At 36.7% G+C, this 25,710-nt stretch overlaps 1 pseudogene; it reads left to right on the plus strand.

Annotated features, from left to right (window-relative positions):
- Positions 1-385: 385 nt before the first annotated feature.
- LOC138808722 (zinc finger protein 658B-like) overlaps positions 386-25,710 on the plus strand; it is a 38,885-nt pseudogene continuing 13,560 nt past the window's right edge.

Genomic DNA, 25,710 nt, shown 5'->3' on the forward strand with positions numbered 1-25,710 from the left:
AGCCTGGAACTGTGTTCCCAGGCTTTCCCAGTTAGCCATGGGAGGCTTGGGAATGAAGCTTATGTCCATGTTGGGCTCTGATGTCATCCCTCTATTATGGAATGGGGCTTGGGTCAGAGGCCTTTGGGATCCCACAGAGAATTGCCACCTCCAGGGATTGGACCCAATTGGGTAACTCACAAGGTCTGTAGCTGGTAGTGCACTCGACCTATGCTATGGCTATGCTATGGCTGCCAGGATGGAGTTGGGTGTGGGTGTTTGCAGGTCCTGGTTGGGGGGTGGCATCTGCTGCAGCTTAAGGATATCCTCTGCAGCATGGTGAGTCCTGCCACAAGAAGGATTGGGTGGGTCTTGGTTTGGTGGGCTGGTGTGGGCAGCGGGGGCCATGCTGGTTGCAGCAGAGGCAGTGGGAAGCCTTGTGGCTGGCTGCATGCAGCTGGGAAATCCTGGCATGGCACACCAAGCCCTGTGGTGCAGGAGCACCTCAAGGGTAGGTTCACTATATCTCTTTTTGCTTTCCTTATTTGCCTACTAGGATCATCCTCATGTAGCAGGAAAAGTCAACATATTTAGGGTTTGATTGGAGTGAATCTCTTCAGGTTTAGTGTGGCTGTGCCCCTAGATCTTCTTTTGGTCAGAGACACATAGTGGGACTACCTGTGAGAGTGCTGCTTTCCTCCTGGAGCCCCTTTTTAACTAACTGTATTTCAAGATTTTTAGGATTTCAGAATTCCTTTGGTTGTTTGCATTATTTATTCTCAAATTTATTAGACTAACTCATTTAAACTTAGGAGGAGAATGATTCTGTGCTGAAGCCTGCTTCCTAGAGTTGCTTGTAAGTAAAGACACCTAGGATATTTTGCATCTCCCTGTATAGAGTAGACTAGATTGGGTTGACATTTCTATGATTTCCATGCAAAAGCTATACTGTACAATGTGAAGTGTGGAATCAAGTGATTGGTGGACATTGGTTTAGGTTTTTCATTCTTTTCTTTCAATACTCTATCATGTATATGGCTCTATTATTCTTGGTGCATTGTATTACAAATAGTTGATATACAGCATGATGAGGATTATACATAAATCAAATGAGAGGAAAATTTGTCTTAACAATGTAAGTTTTTGAATAGTTGAAAAGGGGAAAGGGTTGGGTCAGAATTAAATTAGCAGGTTATCAACATTCAAAACTCAATATCCAAAGGAATGAAAACAGAAGAAATTTATGTGGTGTTTAATATATTCAGACTTTCTTGTTTGTCATGTTTGATATAACGTGATAGTAATAGATCTACAATGAGTAAAAGTCAGTTTTGTTGCACTTCTACAGGTGTTACATCACCAACCCTTGAGAATGCTAACCTGAGGCTCATAACAGAAAAAAACAGATATTAAAATCCTTAATGATGCTGACTAAAATAAATAAAATTCACAGCCCTTTCTTAAGAGGGAATGGTATGTTGACTATGTTTAGCAGCCAAATACATTTTTATAGGCAGATGACTATCAGGAAAGTAGAGATTGAAGACAGACTCAATACATGGATTCAATTAAATGATGAAAACAAGGAGCTATGTAAATACCTGGTGCCAGATGGAAATCAGTTCTACAGACAACAGACTTCAGCATTGAAGAAGAGGTTGTGACATTTCAGAAAGTGAGCCAGCAGGCATTCTCAGGTGGACATAGTTAGAACCCTATTCCCACTGGTGAAAATCCCTTACATAGGTGTTTCCTGTAAGAACTGAGGAATTTTAGAACCACTTTTCATCTATCTGAGGGAAAGAAAAGAGTCCAAAGAGGTGAAAAGTATGACCCCTTTGTAGGTGGGCATGTATTGAGAGCAGTTGCTTTCTCTGGTTTGGAAAATCTGTTAGGAGCAGGGGAATTGTGTCTCCTGAAGTATCTTGATGTCTCAGATATGTGAAGGATTCTAGCTACCACCAAAGGCAGAGGTAAACTACAATGAATTTGCTACGTTTAGGTGGTCACTAGGACCCAGATGTGATGTAAGGAACAAGACTGTTATTCATATAGTTAATGCAACTGAGTTCCATCCACTTGTAGGATCTCAATTAAGTTAGAATGTAGAGATATTAGAGAGGCTGTTGCATTAAGAATGTAATAAATTTACAACTTTGGTGGAGGGGAGGATTGAGTGGGGGAGGATGGGAAGGGTTGGGAAAGGAAAACAAAGGAGGAAGCTACAATGCTTGATAAGAAATGTATTCATTATCTTGCCCATGTAATTGTAACCCCTCTGTACAGTATTTTCACAATAAAAATAAATAAAAATTAAAAAAAAAACACACATCGTAAATATGCTTACATGGTCTTGCTTGAGTTTTTAGCCCCTTCCTGTAAAATTGATTTAAGTCATAGTATGATTAGAATTTTTCAATTACAAAAAAAAGAGGCATGCATATATTTTTGGTAAAGAAGAAATGCATTTGGGGGGCTGGAATTGAAAAAAAAAAGAAAAAAGTAATTGGCAGAACAATGTAGCGTCCTGTTTTAAATTCCTCTTGCAGGAGTGTATTAAGGAAAGTATCTTCCTCAGTGCAATCAAGTCCCAGTTGGAGCAAATGGGATAGCAGTTGATAAGGACAGCAGCAATATGAGACTTGTCAAGATGATGACAAGCTTACCAAAATCAATGAGCACTGGCAACGTATCCTCCATGTCATTGGAACGAGGTTAGAAACGCCTGAAAATTGTTTTCTACTCCCATGGTTCTACCCAGAGCTAAGAAACTAAGCATGTTCTTCCTCTACCGTCATCTAGCAGTTTCATAAAATTGAAGATTCACATTTGATGATTAGAAAGGAAAATTGGAAATAGTACACTCAGCATTAAAAGTGATGTATTATTAGTAAAAAATGCTATGCTTTGGGTTAGTTTTTTTTCTCTAGTACTGAGGATCAAACCAGGAACCTCTGGTAGGGAAATGTTGCACTTGTGTTGCTTTGAGACTCAATCTTCCTATGTTACCCAGAATGGCTTTCATCTCCTGAGCTTGAATGATCCTTGCAGCCTTACAGGTTGCTGGACTATAGGTGTACCACTGTACCTGTATAGATTAGGTTTACACATATATTTTGAGAGAACTTGTCATGAAGAATTTAGGAATTCTCTGTCAAAGCTGCATTATAAGTAAAGGAACTCTATTGTCCCAATGATGCCTGACTATTCCTGACTGTGTTGCAAATGCCAGAGCTCATGGCACAAGCCTGCTTTCTAGAAGAGGCCCCTGACTGCTCCCACATGCAGGACCTGAAATAATAGACTTATTCCAAAGTCTAATGGGTAACATCTGGGCAGATAAGTTTGAGGTAACTGAGTTACTGAGAGGAACTCCTAGAATTATAGAAGAGGTAGGAATTCAAACCAAGTACGGCATGCAAAACAGATGGAAAGCCATCAAGCTTCACATTGACCTACCCTTCACTTCAATCTTGCACACCCACCCACATTCCCCCGGATCTCCCCAAACCACTATGTCTTTGAACAGCAATGGTAGTGATGTACCATGATGTAAGACCGCTCCTCCCACCCCACACAGGATGCTTTTCACTACCTAGCTGAAAAAATTATTAAAGAAATGATCATACTGACACCCCAAGTTCAAGCCACACAAACAACAACGAAAAGAAAAGAAAAAAAATTTAAAAAGGGAAAATTTTGGAAATAGCCAAAAACTCCTGAATGTTTCAGAGATGGGATTTGGGCATTTCTGGGAAATGTTTAGATTTTTTATAAATCTAAATTGGTGCAAGGATTATGCAGTATATCTACCACGCAATTCTGCTACTTTATTGCTGTGTATACATTAGAGCATGGAAAACGATTCAACAATCCGTTTAGTGGCTGCAAATATCTTTTTATAGTGACCAGAGGGCCATGACAAAATGTAAAGAACAGACAAAATTTACATTCAACAAAAACTATCTGTTAAAAATAAACACACAAGAGTCTCATAACCTCAATTATATTAATAGAACTAAAAATTAAAAAGCCAACTTATCTCATGCTTCCAATACATTTCCATTTTTTGAGTGGTCTAACAATGTTTCAGGAGGCACACAATGCTTTTCATGAAAAAAAAGCTCACCTATGTTCCCACATTTGGGAGAAAAAGGTTCAGCACAGATCCTTTGAAAGTGCATAGTTTGTTTTTTGTTTTGTTTTGTTTTTCTTTTTTTCTTTTTAAAAAGCAGGGCAACGATCCTTCTGCACATGTGCCTCCCCACCCCATGTGGGTATTTTCAGCCTGTAAATTCCAGTTCCTTTCTCGTTGCCTTGCTGCTGGAAGTTTTCTCTTCAGTGGAGCTTGGGAGGTGTAACATGAAGGGATCTCAGACTGCAGAACCAATGTCAGGTAGAAATTGCAAGCTGGATGCAGAACCCAAGAAGGAGTCTGTCCTCCACATATTCCTCCAGTATGGGGCTGATGATTTGTTCAGGGTTCAAGAGTTTGTGCTGCCAAAGCACTTGTGCCTCCAGGTGCCAGAAACTGGCTCACAAAGCTCTGACAGCAAGATGGGTAGTTCTCTCGAATAAGGAAAACAAGGAACTGTGCATTTCTATTTCCATGACTATGAAACACTGCTCTTAACCCATGTGACTTTATTAAACTTTGCCCAGGAGGAAGATGAGCATGGTAACATTTTTAGTGAAATTGTGAAATGTGGGCCTGTTTTGACTCCATTTATATGGCATTTGTATTTTGGGTTTCTGTGTTGTTTATGTCGAGGTGTCTCTGTTCTGTGCCTCCCATGTTAGATTTCTTAGCCCTCCTGCCATTAGTTCACACGTGTTTGTACAAGACCTTCTTTGTAGGAACAGGTCTACATGAGATATTACAGTAGTGTGTGATAGTCCTGTTTTTTTCCTCTTTCTGTTAAGCAATGAAGCGTAGCAATGTTTGAAGGAGGATACCTTGTCAACTTTGACAAGCCCTACAGAGCAGAGGCAGAAAGGCAAAGGAAGGACAAAATGTTTTCAACTTTCTTGCCTTAAGCAAAAATTGAATCTACTTCCTAGAGCACAAGGCTCAGGTGTACTCTTTCCTCTAACACTCCCAATCACTAGCTGCTGTTGGAAATTTAACACTAACTAGTAGGAGGGGAAATGAACTTGCCTGAGGAATCAGACAGAACCTAGTTCTCAGAAGGGACATGGGGTTGTGGTTTGTGGAGGAGAGGAATAATTGTCACAACTGAAAGTATCTATCTCTGTTCTTACTAGTTTATTCAGCCTGTTCACACTATCAATTCTTGTACATGATCTCTCAAATGTCTCACCTGTGGATATACTGATAGTAGCCTTAAAGCGTTGTTTTTTTACCTGCAGTTGAGAAAGGGTTGGTCACAGATTGTTACAGAAGGAAACTTGAGGTACTTTGTTTTGCTCAAAGTTGTATGTTTTGTAGATGGAAGGTGTAACAAAATATTAGCTAGTGTTCTCCATTTTGTGTCAATCTGCTCAAAGAAGTATTATTTCACTTAAGAATTTCTTAATGGGAATTGAAGTCAATGAAGCTTGAACATTCCTTTAAAATATCTTAGTGAAACATATTGATCCCTTTTATCCTTTGCACTTCCTATGGATTTTCCTAGATTAAAATGTTACTAGCATGGATATTCCCCAGTTTATTTGTTCTTAACCAGTTACCACTTCTCCACTAGAATATTGAGCCTATTTTACATCACTTAAAATGAGAGATTGTTGAAATAGGTATTCCAAAACAATTGTTCAGTAGAATTTAAATACACTACAATGCACTTTTTTGTGTGCTAATCCTGGTTCCTGGGCTCAAGCACTGGACACTGACCCTGAGCTTCTTTTTTCCAGCCTAATGTTCTACCATTTGAGCGACATCTCCACCTCCAGGTATTTTTAGTAGTTTATTGGAGATCAGAGTCACTTAGATTTTCCTGCCCCAGCTGGTTTCAATCTGTGGTGCTCAGAAATCAAACTTCTGAGTAGCTAACATTAAAATCATAAGCCAACTCAGCCCAATTACAATAAACTCTTTTAAATACACATTATATTTCTAATAAAATAATATGAAAAAAACACTTTAAATTTTAAGGAGTGTAGTCCAAATCTGAAAACAAAAAGAAAATATCCCATCCTGAAATCTACAACACTCCTGGTCTTGAGTATTTGAATATGGATAATTAGTGTATAAAAATTACTTTGTGCTGGGCACCGGTGGCTCACACCTGTAATCCTAGCTACTCAGGAGGCTGAGATCTGAGGATCACGGTTCAAAGCCAGCCCAGGGAGAAAATTCCGTGAGACTCTTATCTCCAATAAAACCACTAGAAAACTGGAAGTGGTGCTGTGGCTGAAGTGGTAGAGCGCTCGTCTTGAGCTGAAGAGCACAGGGACAGCGCCCAGTGTTCAAGCCCCACGACTGATCCAAAAAATAAAATTTCTTTGTAAGTTTTTAGAGAAAACATTCTTGTGAAGTGGAAAAACTCAATATGAATTTGCAGATGTTGCTTTTAAATGATTCCTATTGTGTTTCTTAGCAGAAAGGACCTAAGTGAAGTTTATAGAGTAGATTTTCATTTTTCATGCATATCACTATGAAGTTCATTTTATTTTATATAAAGAGTATCCATTCCATGCAGTTGTTTTAAAAAAAAAAACCTGTGTGGATGGATAGTAGCATTTCCTGTTTAATAAGCCAACCAACAAATACAAGGAAAAGTATATAGATATGTAATTTTTAAATTTTTATTGGTCTGCATTTTGGCGTGTCATCAGCTTGGAATTTTATGTTAGTATTATTGGTATAACTTAAGATTTTAATCTTCTGGTTCTTTGGCTGTGGTTGTTGGTTGGGACAGTGTAAATCCTATGAGTAGTATTTCATGTTACATCTTCATTAAGTCCTTTATCTTCATCAGGAGGGCCACAATTCTTCATATGATTGTTTAGGAAGTAAGCATTAGGGACTTCTCACACCTCTATTTACATAATCTTTACTGATTATGTGAAGCAGGTTAAAAGGCAAATTTCAAGTCATTGCACAAGGGTACTCTGAGTATTTGGATACAGGGAAGTATTTCATTTGAAAACCACTACTGAAATATTATGCAAGTAAAATGTATTGTATAAATTTTCCTGTATAATTACGGGTGAAAAAGTATTGAGTTATAACCTATATGCTCTCCATGAAATTTAAATATGTAAATGAATAAGATAGAGTACAAAAGCTCAATGGAGTCCTAGAATCCATTTTAACGAATAGAAAAATAATTCATACAACTCTAAGTATTAATAACTAGTGTTATTGAAGGTGTGGATTTTTGTTTCAATTATTCAATTATTTTTAGGAACCTTAGTTTTAATGAATTTTGTGTGTGTATTAACCTAGAAATGAATTGCTTTTATACTGTCTGTTTATCAACTAATGGACTGTGGAGTCAACTTCAGGTGAGTATTTCATACTCTACTTGAGATATAAAAGATTCTTGTCCCATAAGAAGGCTTTTGTGTTTTTTCACTCCATGTATGTTTTGAGCAGGAAAATCTGGAGCATAATCACACAGGTTCTTTCCTGACTATGTCAGTTGCCTTTTCTCTAAGACAGGCTTCCAGAATCTTCTGTTCATTATCAACAACAAGAAAGAATGAGAGGATCTGTGGTGAGTTGATTTTTATTTCTCATTTTCCAAATTCCATTTTAGCAAGCTTATGGTGTCTATGATTTAAAAACAGAAAAAGTGATTCTGCTTTAGGAACATGTTTCTAAATCAGATAAAGATGATTTTTAGAGTTCGATTTTCGAGAAAACAACTTGTACAACTTATTGTTGCAATGGGTCCACCTGTATCCCTAGGTAAACGTTTGTTTTTACCCTTTCCCTCCGCAAATTATACCAACATCAAAGACAGTGAAAGCAGGGGTTATACCATGGGGGGAAGGACATACAAAGCAACATAGAAATCATCTTATAAATATGTTAGAAACAATTGCATGAAAGAAAAAAAAAAGCACTTGAATACTTATCTTGGGGTTCACAATGTACTCATTATCTTGCCCATGTAATTGCATCTCCTCTGTACGGTATTGTCACATTCTTTTTTTAAAGGATGGTTTTTAGAATGAGTAGATTATAACATGTTACAGTCTGTCTAAATTGAGGGAAGACTTGCTTCCAGTATTTCTGATGTGAGAATAAGTAGTTACACTTGTTATGTGATTCAGTGACATTGAGAAGGTCACTTGTCATGGAAAATGAACATTTGCCAGCAACTTGTCAGAGATCACCTCTTTATGAGTAATGTTGGATTATGTTGCAGAGTTTTACCAGTGTTTATGAAATAGTGTGCTCTCACACACAGCTTCAACTGTTATAGATGACTGAGTAACTATATGTAATTAAATTACTCTCCATACATACTTCTTGGCCTGCTTCCTGGTCCCTGACTACATAAAACTTGATAATAGTTGATGATATAGGATATGGTGTTCCTGGAAAGCCCTCTGTATTTTCTCTAGTTGTCCTCACGAGATTTTTTTCTCTATTTTTCTCTCTTTCTGAGAGAAGTAAAAATTTAAAAAAAAGATAGCATAAGCAAAAACTAATAATGAAAAATACAAATAGCGATAATATGTAAGGATATGAACATCAGACCAAAATATATGACCACAGATACAGACCATTGATAATAACTGACATATCATACAATTTGATAATAAAAGTTTTATGGTGAAAAGCAAAGTATGCGAATCCATCTTTAAAGGGCCATGCAATTATAATATCTTTAATCTACAAATTTGTAGAACTCAATATGAGAAATAAAAATACATGATAAATACAAGAAAATTTAAAAATATATTTGTAATATTTTATGAGTGAAATAAACACAGGGGAAATTACAATGGATCTCAAAGAAATGTATTCTACCATTGTGATTTATAGAATATTAAATGTAGCCATTTTCTTACTACATATTGGAAATGAAAACAAATGCATTGGGGTTGGGAATATGGCTAAGTGGTAGAGTATTTGCCTACCATACATGAAGCCCTAAGTTCAGTTCCTCAGAAAAATTAGGAAATGGCATTTGGGCTTAAGTGGTAGAGTGGTAGCCTTGACCAAATCAAGATCAGGAAAGGTACCCAGGACTGGCCCCCAGTTCAAGCCCCAGGAATAGCAAAAAAGGTTTAAATATGTATAGTGTATTCACATGAATATCTTCTGGAGGGTGGGGGAAAGCCAGAGAACTTGAAGGAAATAGGGTAAAAAAGTGGATCTTAGGAGGTCATTAGGCATTGATGAAAGTAAGCTATACAAGTCATGATTCACGATGGAAGTGTGGTGGAGATAAGTGTCTCACAGCTTTCTTGCCAGGGCTGGCTTTGTACCATGATCTTCAGATCTCAGATTACTGAGTAGCTAGAATTACAGGCGTGAACCACTGCTGCCCAGAAATGATTTGTTTTTAGTAGATATGTGAATATTTATTGGACTTTCAATGCTATTTAGATGTAAGATTCCAGTCTGTGTGAAGTGTCATTTGTTTCTAAGGAAAGCTTCAGGTGGATTATATACATTCCAAGGCAATTTAATTCTCATTCTTCAAGAATTCAAATCAGCAGTTTGACAAAAGTTCCAAACTATGTTCCCTAAAAGGAGACTGTTTCCACAAAATTGAGATGATTATCATGGGTGGATATACAATCTAGAAAATGCACACACACACACACACACACACACACACACACACACACACACACACACACATATATATAAATACATATGTATTTATATCTGTATATATAAAATTATACACATATATACATATATAAATACAAATGTATTTATAAATTATAAATTTATAATTATAATTTATATTTTATATTATAATATAATATATATTTATTATATAAATATATATTATAATTTATAATATAAATTTATAATTTATAAATACACTTGTATTTATATATGTATATATAAAATTATATATTTATATAAAAACATGTGTATTTATATATGTTGTGTGTGTGTGTGTGCAGTGGTTCACGCCTGTAATCCAGGCTCCTTAGGAGTCTGAAATCTGAGGTTTTCATTTTGAAGACAGTAATGCTACTAAAGACTCCATGAGACACGTATCTCAAATTAAGCACTCATAAACTGGAAGTGTAGCTAGACTCAAACTAATAGAATCTTAGCCTGGAGAAAAAGAACTGAGTTCAAGCCACACAACCTGCAAAGTTTAAACCAATGCTGGGGGAAAGTCAACCATGGAGCCAGTGAGAAATAAGAAAGAAGATTTGGAGCAACTTGATAAACAGAATATCTGAGATCTTACAGCTATTTTGACACAGAATGAACAATAGGTCTGCACTCTTTCTTATTAACAGGGCACTGTGTTCCTAAACCTCAATTGATTGTCAAGCTGGAGGAAGATGATGAGCCATATATGGGAGAAGCCTCAGACTAGAATTTCACAGGTCTAATAACAACAGGTGCTGGAGGAGATGCGGACAGAAGGGAATATTACTGCATTCTTGGTGGGAGTGTAAACCTGTTCAACCACTTTGGAAAGCAGTATGGAGGTTCCTCAAATGATTCCACATAACACTCCCCTATGGCCCAGCAAACCCACTTTTGGACATTTACCCAAATGATCACAAACAAGACCACACTAAAGCTACCAGCACAAGTATATTTACCATAGCTTAGATATGGGACCAACCCAGATGCCCCTCAGTAGAAAAATGGATAAGGAAATGTGGTATCTATACACAATGGAATTCTACGCCTTTATCAGAAAGAATGATATTGCCACATTTGTTAGGAAATGGAAAGACTTGGAAAAAAATTATATTAAGTGAAGTAAGGCAGGCCCAAAGAAACATAGGCCCCATGGTTTCTATTTTTGCAATAACTAGTATATGTCTGAGTTAAGGAGAAAAGGTCAGATAAGTTGAAGTTAGGGGAATCAACCCAAGATAAGTATTCATTTTTTTTTCTTTCATGCAATTGTTTCTAACATATTTATAAGATTTTTTTTGTTCCTTTGTATGTCCCTCCCCCATGGTATAACCCCTGCCTGCACTGTATTTTTATGTTGATATAATTTGTGGAGGGAAAGGGAAAAAACACATCGTTTAAATAGGGATATAGGTGGACCCATTGCAAAAATGAGATGTACAAGTCGTTATGTCTAAAAACGAACTTTTCAACTTTGGGGTTGGGGGAAAGAACGGGGGGGGAGGTTAGGGAAGGGGAGCCGGTGGGGAGATGGGAAGGGATGGGAACGGGAAACAAAGGAGGAGGCAACAATGCTTGATAAGAAATGAACTCATTATCTTGCCCATGAATTGTAGCACCTCTGTACAGTATTTTCACAATAAAAAAAAATAATTTCACAGGTGAGTTAAAGCATCTTGCATAGTGATCTTGGATCCAGAACTGAGTTGGTAAATTCATCTTGCTCTGTACTGACCAATAATATTCCTAATTCCCCCGAGTCCCATGTGTTGCAGAGAACTTGGTGATTCTTTGTGTTGGATTTGTGAATCAAAAATGCATGCAGATACATACTGAACTGTGTGTGGCCATAAAGTTAAATTTAGCAATTCTTTCTCTGTGTGCAAATTGTTCTGACAAAAAAAGAAAATTAGAAATGTCAAAGATGAGATTTCATTTTCTTTGAAACTAGGACAAGGCAGATATAGGATATGAGTAGGCCAAGACTGCTATCCTCTGATTAGGATAAGGTGTGGAGAGGCCGGGATACAGAATCAAAGTTTTAGTCTAGAGAGAATGATTAACTAGGTGGTGAGCTGGAGAATCTTTGGGCTTCCATAGGTTTGAGGGGCAGGAATAAATTTTGATGAAACATTGTCTAAAAAGGAGAGAAACAAATTTTAAAATTACTAAGATACTTAAAATAATTCATTGTGGTAAGTTAGAACTGAAGAGATGGTGTATAAAACCTTACCCTCAGGTGAATGGCAAAAGGCTTGTGTAAAAAAAAGTTACAATCTCCAAAATTAGAAAATACCCTTCTCCTAATGTTTGAGAAGTAGAGTAGTTGGGAAGGTGGCTCAGTGGTAGAGCGCTTGCCTTGCATGCATGAGGCCCTGGGTTCGATTCCTCAGCACCACATAAGCAGAAAAAAAAAAAGCCAAAAGTGGTGCTATGGCTCAAGTGGTAGCGCGCTAGCCTTGAGCTGAAGAGCTAAGGAACAGCGCCCAGGCCCAGAGTTCAGGACCCACAACCGGAACCCTCCCGCGCGAAAAACAAAAAGCAATTATAACCCTAAAAAAAACAAAACAGTATTTCAGAAAAAAACAAAAATACTAAATACGACAGTATGTAGCCTAACATGCTATCACTAAATAGTTTAGAAATTTGTGTAAATAATTCCTCTGATATGAAAAAGATGAGAAAACTGAAACAGAAAAAGCATTTTCCATCATAAAATATTAGTATTGGTTTCTTAATCAATACATTATGGAGAACAAAATGTATCTCTCTATAAATCAAAACCTATTTGAATATCTTAAAATCTCTAACAGTATGGGAAATATGTCTTTACCTTTACATTAAGGATTTGATTTATGTTTTTGTCTTTTTTTCATGACTCATTTTAGATGTTCAAGAAATGGAGGATTTGATTAAAACGTACCAGGAAGGTTCAGATGAATGTGTGTGTGTGAAGTGGCTGTCATGGATAGTAACAGAGTGGAGCAAAGAGTGGGATTACTAACAACTTCTAACTTGGCCTCAAAACAGAAGCCAGAGCTGAATAGGAATGACGAGAACTCCTTAAGGGTGAGGACTGTAGAGTTCATTCAACATCAGAACATTTTCCCCTATTGCGAGTCTGGTGAGATGCCTGCTGCATATACGCCTGTTCTGTCACCTATAGATAAACAATCCCTTAGATATTTGGAGCCTTTTAGTCAAAATTATGAGGGTCCAAATAAGCGTCAGTATTTTGAATATGGAGTAGGGAAGATTTTAAACTCAGAGACCATGTTCTTTCCACATAATTAGGTTTGTGTCAGAGATCCTGCTTATAACCATAATGAATATAGAGAAGAATATGTTAAGTCTTCACTCCTTGCCCAAGAAATTTGTCAGGGAGGGAGGAAAACACCTGAGAGCACTATATGCGGAAAAACATTCCACTTAAGGTCTACAGAAACTATGAATCAGAAAAGACACACAGGAAAGAATCCTCATACATGTAGTGAATTGAGCGTTCAATCAGTAAGGATTTACACCTTACAAAACCTCAGAGGAAATATCCAGAGGAGCCTGATGAGTTTAACCAATGTGCAAAATATATCTCTAAGAAGTCAGAACTGACTTGCCAACCTAAAACACCACAAGAAGAGAAACTCTATGAATATGAAGAATGTAGGAAAATTTCCACTCTGAAGTTAGGACCCAGAAAGCACCAGAGAACTGACACAGAACAGAAACCTTATGAATATAATGAATATGGAAAGTATTTCAGATGTAAGTCAAAGCTTAGTGTCCATCAGAGAACCCACACAGGAGAGAAACTTTATGAATGTAAAAAATGTAGAAAGTATTACAGATAGAAGTTACAACTTACTGCCCATCAGAGAACACACACAGGAGAGAAACCTTATGAATGTAACAAATTTGGAAAGTATATCAGACGTAAGTTACACCTTACTGTCCATCAGAGAATACACACAGGAGAAAAACCTTATGAACATAACAAATGTGGAAAGTGTTTTCCTCAGAGGACACACCTTTGTCATCATCAGAGAACACACACAGGAGAGAAAACTTAAAAATGTAATGTGTGTGCAAAGACTTTTACCCAGAAATCAGACCTTACTATTCATCAGAGTACACACACAGGAGAGAAACCTTATGAATGTACCAAATGTGGAAAGTATTTTCTATGTAAGTCACACCTTACTGTCCATCAGAGAACACACACAGGAGAGAAACCATATGAATGTAACAAGTGTGGCAAGTCCTTCATATGGAGTTCACAGATCAGCAGGCATAAAAGAATACACAAAGATGAGAAAACTTAGGAATTTGGTAAATACGGAAAATCTTTCACCTGGAAGAAAAATCAGCTTGTATCAGAGAACCCAAACAGGATATAAGACTTGTGATTATAGCAAATGTGCAGTCTTTCACATAGAAGGAATACCTCAGTGTTCAACCTTGAATGCACACAGAGAAAAATCTTATGAATAAAATATGTGGAATTTTTTTCAAGAAGAAATCATACTTAAATTTTCATCAGCAAACACACAGGAGAGAAACTTTATGAATGTAACAGTATCAAAAAAGTCCTTCAGTAGGAAGTCATGCATGAATGAGTGTTTATAGAGCTCACACAAGAATGAAAACTTATGGATAATATCAATGTAGAAAATCTTACTTTGAAGTCATACCTCAGTGTTCATCAGAGAAATGACTCTCATAGGAGAAAAGAAACTATCAAATATAAGAAATATGCATTGACTTTTACTGTGAAGTCAGTCCTCAGTGCATCCAAAAATATAAACAGGAGATAAAAAGTGAATATAATAAATGTAGACAACTATTTATTCAGAAGTCATGTCTCTACAGTTTCAGAGACCTGGCAACATGACAGAGTGTCTAGTGAAAATTAGAGGATGTCTTTCAAGCAGAAATCACCCTTCAGTCAGCATTGGAACACTCACAGAAAATGAAACCCAATGTAGGAAAACCTTTGACAGAAACCTCTGGGATTTATACAGCAACCCTTTATTGCAGAATTAAACTAGGTGTAATGGAAAACCACCCACTGAGCCAATATTTCTCATCCTTTCATTGTATTGTGTAGGGATGATGTACTTTCACCTTCAAAGATTGGACAAAAGTGATAGGTATAAATTACTTCCAGGCTTGACAAATAATTAAGATAGTGAAGTTGTTGATTTGTGTCTTTTATATTAAGGAATGGCTGTTGGGGGAAATTTAATAAACTCTTCTCAGAAATAAGAGCTCTGGACCTTTGATATTTGACTGAGATCATCAAAAGTGGTTTGGTAGTGATAGATGGGGAAAGACTATCATGCTTGAAGCCAAGGACATGAGAGCACTGACTTCTCTACTGCTCCCCCAAAAGTCTTCCATTATATGTGTGGTCCATACATTATAACATTATTACTATTCCATTTCAGTTTTTGAATGGAATATCTGTTGGAAGATAACACTCCTGATTGATTACATAATGTGTACAGGATTAAAATCTCTCTCATGATCTTTCATCCCCATGTTCATGAAACATTCAGAAAATATGAAAGAGCACGTATTTGGGAATACATTTTCTTTTTGTGTGGGTAGATGTCTTATAGCTTGAACTCAAAGCCTAGCCACTCTGTTAAGTACTTTTACTCAAGTACCACTTGAATCACAGCTCCATTTCTATTTTCTTCGGTGGGGAAATGAAAACATGATTCATAAGCATTTGGCTTTGTATGAGTAACCCAAAAATGACTTTAGTACTTTCTTTTTATATTTAATTAATTATTGATGATGCGTCAATTGTGACTGATTCACTTTTAGTCCATTATGATGTTGTTCTGAGTGAGTTATAATTAAAACACTAGTGTGGATAATGTGGAGAGCCTGTGTTTTCTCACTGTTATGGAGGCTGAAAGTGAATTTCTCACTAATATTGCTTTTTCCAGTTCCATGAAGATGGGTGTAAAAAAATCACAATTAAGTTATGGTTTTGCTAAATTTAATTGTGTAGCAATTTTAAAAAGCTAGACTTTCAAAAAATGAGGAACAAGAACTTGGAGAATACTTACAGAGATAAGCAAAAACAGGAATCTGCTAGATATTTTGCAGGGTAAAATACAGGTAAAAATGATCCTTGTGGCTGTCTAATGCATACATAGGTACATAGACTATGTTTAAACTTTAAGCCAAGAGGTAAAGGCTGTTGCCCAGTGTTTCAATGAAGCATTTAAAAGCAAATTAAACTTACTTTAAAAAAGGAATTAAAAATGGCCTACCCTTTGTGAAAAATTTGGTAAGTTGTGGGTAGTGGCAGGGCTCCCAGACAAAGAAAAGTTTAAAAGGGAAAATTATCCTAAAGTTTATTTCAAAGTAGAAAAGATAAATTAGGATAACCAAATTATTGTTCAACCTAGTTTGCCATGATAGGATTTTTGTAATAGTTTCCAAAAGGCCCACAGTAAAGGACATAGGACAAGTTTGTCACATGGAATTTTGGCCCTTAATAAGTTCAAGGTAAGACCATGCTTATAAATCCACTTCCAATGACCATCTTTCAGCTTTTAGTTGGAGTAAATATGCCCACAAGTAAAGATTCATTAATCTGAACACTGGTGTCAAGCTAGGCTGGGCAGAGAAAGGTCCCTGTGAGATTGTCATCTTTAATCTGCTAGCAGAGTGTTCAAAAGCCGAGTTGGTTTGGAGTTCAAAGTGGCAAAGTACTAGCCTTGATCTGGAGATTTGAGGGACAATGCTCAAACCCTGAGTTCAAGTCCACCAACCGACCAAGGAAACTGTCAAAGATGCATTTATTCCAGCATAGACAAAGGCATTCCTGGAACCCTGAAAATGTTGGAATATGCAGAGGCAGTAAGCCACTGCTCATTGGATGGCAGAGATGGTATCAGATCCTGAAGTCACTTGTGCTTGTCTCTTCAAAGCTTGAACAGAGTACAGAGGTCATGGGAAGAGAGTTTGTAGGCATGCTTAATGCCCATGTCTGGCTAACTCAGCATGGACTTCCCAGTCATCTATGATAGTGTGTAGTGAAAGCTAAAGATGTAAAATATGAGGGATAATTTAAATCCCAACCCACCTGTATCAGCTCAAAGTCCCAATTGGCAGTGAGTTTTGAGCTGGCCCATCCACATTAATTCATCTGCTAAGGAAAGAAAGTTGTGTGGACTTGAGATTAGGTCCCCATTTAGATCTAACTGCCTACAGAGGCAGACATTGCTGCAACCATTACAGATCAGGCTCCTCATCCAACCAGAAAAAATTTTTACAAACCAAAATGTTAAAAAAGATATGATGCTAGAGCCTAAAAAAGTGTCTGTACATCTGTTAAAGGTTAAATGTTGTATATAAGTGACTTTAAACAGGCTGCCCAGATGCAAGGGGTGGTACTTAGAATGCCAATCAGATGGAGTTTATAAACATCTACTGGGATTTACTACAAAACCCTGGCAAATAATTGTTAGTCAATTGTTTACAAGTTATAGGTAACCTCAATCTCGTTGATTTCCTTGTTGCTTTTATTGGAAATAAAAAGGGCTTTTGTGACAAAGATTCCTTTTGCCACAGTTCAAAGCCATCCTGAACACAAAGAATCTCTCTAAAACTCAATTTCCCAGCTAATCAGCCATGTGCCAGTCTGGAGGCATGGCTCAAAAGAATCTCACCTCCAAGCAACTCTCTTAGGTGGTAGAGTACTAGCCTTGCAGAAGTGCTCAGGGAGAGTGCCCAGACCTTGAGTTCAAACCAGACAATGCCAAGTAGGAGAAGCTCTCCGAGCAACAGACTCTAAGACACCCCCTTCCACTACCCCCGCCCTGCACCATCTAGGACAAAATTAGTCCTGACAATGGAAAACCATGGAGAGCAATAAGAGGAGATGACATCCTAAATGGAGTCACTTTATGCTTGCCTTTTCAAAATTAATCAGAACTGGAAGAACAAGAGAAACAGTTGCTTGCCCACCTAAATGTCCATACCTGCCTATCTTCTATCTGGACAGAAAGTTCCAGTCTTGTTTTTGTTACTTGCTATTTGTATTTATAGTAGCCTCTGACTGGTATTCTCAACTAGTGCATTTTCTTCTCCCTTACCTAGTTGTCCTAAAGACACTAGACACCCCCTTTCTCCCTACTTCCCTTAGTAGGGGCTTATGCTTCAAATATTACTTTTCTGGCCCATGGCTAATGTGTGTTATCCTATGCCATTCATGTTAACTGACCTTGGTACCTTGTCATCTTTTTGCCTGATCTATCCAAAAGTCTCCTTTAACAGGTTAACAGTCCCAACCCAGGACACCACCTGGGAGCAAGTCATGGCTATCCTAATACTACAGGCAACTGGAGACATCATTTACATTGCCCTGCTGGACCCTAATATCCCCAGCTCCAGTGACTCCTTCACCTCCCCAGCAGGAAGTAGCCAAAAGAACCCATGACACCTGTTGACTCTGGTACCTTTAAATATCTCTGCAACCTCCTCTGGCTACTGTAATCCTAAAGTGGAAAAAGTCTTACCTCCCACCTCCAGGATGACAGGAGCCAGGTACCATGGTATGTCTCCTCTGGTAATCAAACCTTCCTGGCTTATTTCTCTCTTGGCTGATAACAGCAATTTTTGTCTGAACAGCAACTTTGCTTTTTATTAAATGTGTCTTGATATTTTAAATTAAAAAATATGCATATATATTTTTGTAGATCGTGGGGCATGAACTCTGGGCCTGGGTGTTGTCCTTCAGCTGTTCATCTCAAGGCTCATGCTCTATTTGTTCCACAGTACTGCTTCTGGCTTTTTCTGTTCATGTGATGCTGAGTCAAACCCATGGCCTCATGCATGCAAGACAAGCACTCTACCAATGAACCACATTCCAAGCCCTAGAAAGATGTTTTAAAAAGTGGTTTTATCTCAGAACTTAAATAAAAAAAAGTAATTTAATGGAATTTTCTTGCACATTTAAACAACAGTAAAATATTGCAGAATTTTTTAAAAGATGAGGAATATATATCAAGTAACATTGAGCAGTCTTATGTGTAAAAGTAGCATTCAGAAACTCTGTATGAAGATAGCTCCATACCAATAGCTCCTTTTTCCCATTTCTCAGGAATTTAGACAGAAACTTGATCATGTCCCAACTGTTCAAAATTGTGAAACTCTTGACTCTGAGTGACACTTGGAGTAGAAGGCAAGGTTTTGCTCATCATATCATCATGGTGCGAGGTCATCCTAGATTGTGCACATTGAACACCTGGCACCATACACACTGCCATAGGCCATATTGTTTCAAAAAATAAAACCCACAATCACACGTTACTATAATGCTGCATATGAAATCATTTTAACATGACAAAAAATGAGCAGCAAGCAAAATGTACTTTAATTTTGAAATTTTCAGGGAGAATTACGGATATTCGTCACATGGAATAACAATAAAATTGAATGTGAAGAAGCCCAATGGGGCTGCAGAGGGGCTGGAGCCTGTGAGCTGTGAGATCCAGGGACAAAATCTCAGCCTCACCGCTGCTTCTGCCATCGTCCAGAGACCAATGACCCCCTGTCTTTCCTCCACCACCTATTCAGGACACAGGACATGCAGTCATGGATAGAAATGAGATGGTGCCATAGGGCCAAAGTGGCCAAGCAAGCTGAGCAATATGGTGATATGGCAGCCTGCATCAAGTCTGGAAAGGAGCAAGAAGCTGAATTACCTAATGAGGAAAGGAATCTTCTCTCAGCTGCTTATTGGAACCCATAGGTCATCTTGGAGTGTAGTTTCAAGTATTGAGCAAAAGACAGAAAGTTCTGAGAAAAAGCAGCAAATCGTGTGAGAACACAGGAAGAATTGAGAACAAGCTAAGAGATATCTGCAATGATATACTATCTCTTTTGGAAAAGTTCTTGACCCCTAGTGCTCCACAAGCAAAGAGAAAAGTTTTCTATTTGAAAATAAAGAAAAACTTCTATCACATCATGGCTGAGGTTGCTGCTGGTAATGACATGAATTGTGAATCAGGCACACCAAGCATACCAAGAAGTTTTTTAAGTCAGCAAAAAGGAAATGCAACCAATGCATCCTATCAGATTGTGTCTGGCCCCTAAATTCTCAGTGTTCAATTATGAGATTCTGAACTCCACAGAGGAAGTTTCTTTTCTTGAAAAGACAGCTTTTGATGAAATCATTGCTGAACTTTATACTTTATGTGGGTTATGTTACTTCTATTTTAATTTCTGTATTTCCCATGTGTTTTCTGTTAGTTTGTTTCATATTAGAAGAGTAAAGCCCGTTAACATTTAGTGAGTTATCCGTTTTCATCATGAGATGGCCAGTATGATGATGTGGAATTTTTAAACAAGGTATAAATGTTTGGCATGTGCTTTGGTTCATGGTGACTTCACAAGAGCCAGTGTTGAAACTGATTCCATGTCTAAGCGAAGAAATCTTCCTACATATTGATTTGTCCTGGTGGAGATTAAGAGGGAAATTGGTTCCAGTCAAGGTGTGGTTATTGTGGGTATTATAAAGTTTTGGAGCACTTGTAGGGCTGTGGCTCAAATATTCCATGGCTATTCCAAGGTGCAATCATGTATTTCTGTGGAAGAATCTATTTCAGTGAGCACACATTTGACTACAGCACCAGAAGTGTTCTTTCAGACAAAGTTGTAACCCAATTAAGGGCAGAAATGGTTCACATTCCATTATTTGTGAAATTACCTGCTGTTTGCTCAAATTATTTTTGCTACACGTTTTATTTGTATTTCAATGTTTTAGACAACCTAAGAACTGATGTAAAAGTAAAGGTGTAGTAAAAATGAACTGCTTGGTATTGACAATTCATGTATATTCAGCAAAGCCATAAACAAAGAAACCCTATGTTTAGGAAATGAAAAGACTTGGAAAAAATTATGTTAAGTTATTATATTAAAAATTATATTAAGCCCAAAGAAACTTAGGTCCCATCGTTTCCCTTATTTGCAATAACTAGTATATGTCTGAGTCAAGCAGAAAAGGTCAGATAAGTTGATGTTAGGGAAATGAACCCTAAGATATGTATTCAAATGTTTTTTTTTCTTTCAGATGATTGTTTCTAACACATTTAAAAGATCATTTCTTTGTTGCTTTGTATGTCCCTACCCCATAGTATATCCCCTGCTTTCACTGTATTTGAGGTTGGTATAATTTGTGGAGGGGAAGGGAAAAAAATTGTTTAAATAGGGATACAGGTGGATACATTGCAACAATGAGCGGTTATGTGGAAGATGTTATGTGGAAAAATGAACTTTACAACTTTGGTGGGAGGGAGCAGGATTGGGTTAGGGGGCTGGGAGGAGGATGGGAAGGAATAGGAAGGGGAAACAAAAGAGGAGGCTACAATGCTTGATAAGAAATGTACTCATTATCTTGCCCATGTAATTGAACCCCTCTGTACAGTATTTTCACAATAAAAAAACTCTATGTATTTAACTTGTTTTTAGATTCTTTTTCCTTCTGTGATTTTTTTCTTTTTTGCTATGTGCCTCAAACACATGTGTTGCAAAATAAAAAAACTAGTTAACAGGGAAATAAGATGATGGCCTGCTTTGTTTAATATCTTTTGAAATTTTCATGAACAATCCAAGCATAATTGTAAAGAACACATGTATTAAGTTCATTTGAGTGGAATAAAACATTTTTGAATGGACTTTTCAACTACTTTCTCTATTATTTTTCATGTAAATCATTTTTTTGAGTTTGAATCTCCTCTAAGAAAATTGTACATTATTAGAAAATTGTTCCTTAGTCACTTTTGGCAGGTAATAGGCTTTTACCGAGTTAAATTGCAAAGTTTATCATAACAACAAAAATACTAATGTAACCACCAAACACCTCCCATATTCCGCATTCTCTCCTCATCTCAAAAACAAAAGTGTTTTTTTTCTCCTTTGAGGAGTGGAAAATCTGCCCATATGACATTGGATAGCATTAACTGTAAATTCTATGCTTCCTAATCAGTTTTGGTTTTTCAGAATTTCTTGGTTTTAGGTAATGTTCTCTATTTTGTCTCAATCTGCTCGAAAAAGTATTATTTCACTTAAGAAATTCTTCATGGAAATTGAAGTCAATAAAGCTTGAACATTCCTTTAAAAGATGTTAGTGAAACATGTTGATCCCTTTTTATCCTTTGCACTTCCTACGGAGTTTCTTAGCTTAAAATGTTACTAGCATGGGTATTCTCTATCTTATCTGTTCTTGACATGTTACAATTTTTCCACTAGATAAATGAGCCTAATTTACATCATTTAAAATGAGAGACTGCCTAAATCTGTATTCCAAAGAAATTGTTCAATAGAATTTAAATACAATAAAATAAAATGCTCTTTTTTGTGTGCTAGACCTGGTTCTTGGACTCAAGCACTGGACATTGACCCTGAGCTTCTTTTGTTCCAGCCTAATGTTCTACCACTTAAACCACATCTCCACTTCTAGGTATTTTAGTAGTTTATTGGAGATTAGAGTCTCTTACACTTTCCTGCCCCAGCTGGCTTCAATCTGTGGTGCTCAGATCTCAGCCTTCTGATTAGCTAAGATTACAACCATGAGCCACCAGAGCCCAGTTACACAATAAACTCTATTAAATATAGATTATGTTTGTAAAAAAATAATATGGAATAGAAAACTTTAAATTTAAGGAGGATACTCTAAATCCCAAAACAAAAAGAAAATATCCCACCCTGAAATCTACAACACTTTTGATTTTGAGTATTGGAATATGGATAATTAGCCTACAGAAATTTCTTTGTAACTTTTTAAAAGTATGAAATCATTCTTGTGGAACAATCCAAAATGAATGTACAAATGTTGCTTTTAAGTAATTCATATTGTTTCTTAGCACAAACAACCGAACTGAAATTTACAGAGTAGATTTTCATATTTCGTACATATCACTGTAAAGTTTATGTTATTTTATATTAAGATTTCTATTCCACGTAGTTGTGTAAAAAAAAATAAGAAAAAAACCTCTGGATAGTAGCATTCCTGTGTATAATCTAAACAATAAATATAAGAAAAGCATATGGATATTTAAATTATTTTTTATTTTTATAAGTCTGCATTTTAGGGTGTCCTCAGCTTAGAATTTTGTGTTAGTATTATTTGTGCAACATAAGATTTTAATCTTCTGGTTCTTTGGCTGTGATTGGGTGGTTGGTGTTCTGTCACTCCTATGACTAATATTTCATGTTTCATCTTTATTAAGCCCTTTATCTCATGGAGGATGGCCACAATTCTTCATAGAATTGTTTAGGAATATGAGCATTTGGGAATTCTCAAACCTGTATTTACATAATCTTTACTGATTATGTTAAGCAGGTTAAATGACAAATTTCAAGTTATTGCTCAAGGGTGCTTCAAGTATTTGGATGCAGGGAAATGTGCCATTTGAAAACCATTACTGAAATATTATAATAAAAGTAATAAGTATTATACATTTCCCTGTATAATTTTGGGTGAGATAGTATTGAGTTATAACCTATATTCTCTCCATGGAGTTTAAATATATAAATGAATAAGAGTCCAAAAGCTCAATGGAGTCTTAGGATCCATTTTAATGAATAGAAAAATAATTCATACAACGTATTTCCTTAATAACTAGTGGTATTAAAGTGGTGGATTTTTGTTTTAATATTCAATTATTTTTAGGAACCTTAGTTTTTATGAATTCTGCATGTATATTAACCTAGAATACTGTCTACCAACTAATGGATTGTGGAGTCATCTTCAGCGGAGCATTTAATACTCTACTGGAGACATCGAAGATTTTTCTCCCATAAGAAGACTTTGTGCTTTTTTCATTCCATGTATAATGTTTTGAGCAGGAAAATCTCGGACATAATCACACAGGTTCTTTCCTGACTATGTCAATTGCCTTTTCTCTAAGCCATGCATCAGAATCTTCTCTTCATAGTCAACAGCAAGAAAGAATGAGAGGATCTCTGGTGAGTTACTTTTTATATCTCAATTTTTACATTCCATTTAGGAAACTAAGTTTATCCAAGATTTAAAAACAAAAAAAAATAGATTCAGCTTCAAGAACTTACTCCTAAATGAGGTGAAGAAGTTTTTTAGAATTTGTAGATTATAAATTGTTACAGTATGTCTTAGTTGAGGGCAGATTTGCCTCCAGTTTTCTGATGTGAGATAAAGTAGTCACACTTGTTTTGTAATTCAATGCCATTGAAGGGGTCACTTGTCATGTAAAGTGGACATTTGCTGACAACTTGTCAGAGATCATTTCCTCATGAGTAATGTTGAATTATGTTAAAGAAGTTTTACTGGAGTTTCTGAAATAGTGTGGTGACACACACGACTTCAAATATTAGAGATTACTTAGTAAGATATATGTAATTAAATTACTCTCCATATAAAACCTGATAATATTTGATGATATAGTGTGTGGTCTTCCTAGAAAGCCCTCTGTATTTTTCCTAAGGTGTCCTCGCAAGATTTTTTCTCTATTTACTCTCTTCATTCTGTTTCCTACTCATAAGATTTCATCATTTCACTCTTTGTCTCACTTTTTGTATATTTTCCTCCCTGTGTCTTCTTCTCTTTCAGTCCCCATTCTCTCCATCTCTCTCTCACCTTTTTTCAAATGATGTATCTGGGAAGTTGTTTGTTTTACTAATCAATTTTCCTTTGCTGACATGGCTCATGGAAATGACATTTTTCTTACCCAATCAGTTGCTTTTCTCTTTATGTCTGAGATGAGGATTTGCTGTGTTTCCATATTTGGTGTCTAAATTCAAATCTAATGGGATATACCTACCTCAGCCTCCACTGTGCCTTTCTTGTGCTAGTATTGGAACAGGAACTCACAGGCCTCACAGTCAATCAGCTTCCTCCTTCACTGTTTGCACTACTTCTTTTTAAAAAATATCTTTTTTTATTGTAAAATAGTGAACAGAGGGGTTACAGTTACATGAGTGCATTTCCTATGGAGCATTGTTACTTCCTCCATTGTTTTCCCCCTACAATTTCTTTCCTCTTCACCTCTGCAACTCCTCCCACCCTCCCTCACACAAATGGTAAAGTCATTTTCAACCTAGTGTATTGTACATCTCATTGTTACAATGGGTCAGCTTGTATCCCTATTTAAGCATTTTTTTTTTTTGCATCCTATCCCCAAATTAGAAAAATGTATATAAAAGATCTAGGGCACCGCAAACAAATACAGTGAAAACAGGGTTATACCTTGGGGGAAGAATATACCAAAGGAACAAAAAAAATCACATAGTACATTATAATTTCATTGAAAAACAATACCAAGAAAAAGAAAAACCACTTGGGTTCCAGTCTTAGGGCTCATTTCGCTTCATATCATCTTATATGGTCATATGTACATAGCTTTTGACCATTTCTGCTTGCCCTAGACATGTACTAGTTATTTCAAATAAGGGAGACCATGGGATCTATGTTTCTTTAGGCCTGGTGTACTTCACTTAATACAAGTTTTTCCAAGTCTTTCCATTTCCTAATAAATGGGGTGATGCCTTTATTTCTGATGGAGGCATAGAAAAGCATTGTGTGAGTGTGTGTATGTGTGTGTGTGTATATATATACACATATATGTATAAATATTATATATATATGCATATATATGTAAATACCATATTTTCTTGATTCACTCATCTACTGAGGGCATTGGGGTTGGTTCCATATCTTAGCTATGGTAAATAAAGCTGCAATAAACATAGGTGTGCTGGTAGCTTTAATATACTCTTGTTTGTGATGTTTGGGTAAATACCCTAAAGTGGGGTTGCTGGGTCATAGGGGAGCACTATGTGGAGTCTTTTGAGGAACCTCGATATTACTTTCCAAAGTGGTTGAACACGTTTACACTCCCACCAACAATGCAGTAGTGTTCCCTTTTCTGTCCACATCCCCTCCAGCATCTGTTGATATTAGTGTTCTTGACTAG

Source organism: Dipodomys merriami, unplaced genomic scaffold (assembly GCF_024711535.1).
Source record: "Dipodomys merriami isolate MVZ:Mamm:240054 unplaced genomic scaffold, mDipMer1.0.p SCAF_470, whole genome shotgun sequence".
NCBI classification, from domain to species: domain Eukaryota; kingdom Metazoa; phylum Chordata; class Mammalia; order Rodentia; family Heteromyidae; genus Dipodomys; species Dipodomys merriami.